This window comes from Plectropomus leopardus, unplaced genomic scaffold (assembly GCF_008729295.1).
Source record: "Plectropomus leopardus isolate mb unplaced genomic scaffold, YSFRI_Pleo_2.0 unplaced_scaffold13954, whole genome shotgun sequence".
Taxonomy (NCBI): domain Eukaryota; kingdom Metazoa; phylum Chordata; class Actinopteri; order Perciformes; family Serranidae; genus Plectropomus; species Plectropomus leopardus.
The window spans coordinates 1-1,753 of NW_024614896.1; the positions used below are offsets into that span (position 1 = coordinate 1).

General features: G+C 35.8%; 1 long non-coding RNA gene across 1 annotated transcript; it reads left to right on the top strand.

Annotated features, from left to right (window-relative positions):
• The first annotated feature begins 103 nt into the window (after window positions 1-103).
• Window positions 104-779, top strand: LOC121964086. Its single transcript, XR_006107316.1, has 2 exons — window positions 104-239; window positions 508-779. It is a non-coding gene; the product is annotated as an uncharacterized LOC121964086 (long non-coding RNA).
• Window positions 780-1,753: the final 974 nt, after the last annotated feature.

Genomic DNA, 1,753 nt, shown 5'->3' on the forward strand with positions numbered 1-1,753 from the left:
AATATTAATAAAATAAAAATCTAGCACATCTTCTTAGGTCTTAGTTATTTGTTATTTGCATATGCATTGTCAGTTATTTGACTGACAATGCATATGCACAGTAGTATAACTCCTTGACATACACTTGTTTTGTTTTTCAGCCAGGAGAAACAAGACGACTCCTGCTGAGCTGGACGAGTATAAAAAGCAGGCAGAGTGTCTGAATTTACCAGCACCTGCAGTCCTCGACGCAGTAAAAGGTAAGAACTTTAACACATGTAATCCGGCTGCAAGGCTTTTAAGCAAGGGTTATGTTGTTTTTCGGCAGCACATCCCCTGAGGTTGTAAATATGCTCAGTTAATACTTTCTCAGAATGAAATGTTTAATTGTTTAACAGCTAATCATTAAGCTAAATTCTTATTCTACGCCTTTATTCTGTTCAGTAGCCACCATGGTCAGTTAGGCATTCATGAAATTCTCTGTTCCCTGGAATAAAAGAAAATAATTTCCAAATGTCTGCCTCACAGGTTTTTGCCCAGATGAGTCTACCTCCCAACAAACAGAATCCATTGATATAACCAGTGTCATGGAACACATGAGCTCTGATATTTTTAGAATAATTGACCAAATTACTGACACTGAAGGTGGAAAGCAGATGCTAACCGATATTGTCACCAGCAGCTTTTCAGATTTAGACTACTAACATGTAATGTTCTATAAAGTCACAGTATGCTTGCATAATAAAGAGACCATGCTGTCTAAAGGGCCCTCTGCCAATAAAAATAATGAATACAAAGTATGACTGTTGTTGTTCTGTATTTTACTTTTTTTTTTTTTTTAAAGAGTATTTGTCACCAAACTAATTTCAATTTCTTTGTTTTTCTGTATTGTAATTAACATGTAGAATCTATATTTTTATTATATTGGGAATTGAAATCACAGCTCCCCAAAACAGTCCCCTGATCAACTTGTTTAATTCATCAACAGGAAACTATTAAAGGTTCAATGTTTGGGACTTGATTGGATATTTTGGCAGAAATCGAATATAATGTGAGTATGTTGGGTTTTTGTAAGTGAATTATAACCTGAAACTGAAAAAAAAACCAACGTTTTTTTGTTACCTTACAATGAGCCTATATAAAGAGTTTATATCTAAATAGGGGACAGGTCCTCGTTCATAAAGTCAACCATGGTGGACCGCCCTGTTTCTATAGTTGCCCAGAATGGACAAACTAAACATTGGCTTGAGATGGGGCCACTTGTGTTCTTGTGTTTTTGTGTGCCCCTTTGCCACGAGCAGCATCTTTAAAACACAGGAACTGCTTTATTCAGTGTTTTTACCACTTAAAATCAACTGGTGCATTTGTTCTTGGAGAGAGAGAGCCAAAAATGGATAATAGACGGATTGATTATTAAAAAAAAAAAGGAAAAATCTATGTTGAGATTTGTTGACCATAGCCTTTAATAATACCTAGACAACAGACCGAAGATGGAGCCCATCTCCTGGTAAAGTTTTCTGGTTTTACTTTAGCACTGATGAATATGTGCAGTAGTGTTTCTCCTGCTGGCCCTGCCTGCTCATAGACTTTACATTTTTGAGACGTCACAGATCTTTTAACCTTTTGAAACCTGAGCACATATGTTGATTTCTGTCAAAAACATGGAAAGATAGCAATGAGCATCTTAAATAAGAATTGACCCCAAAATTATATGATGATAGAAGAAAATTACCAGAAATGAGCAGACAAAAGAACAATCGGTAATATTACCCCC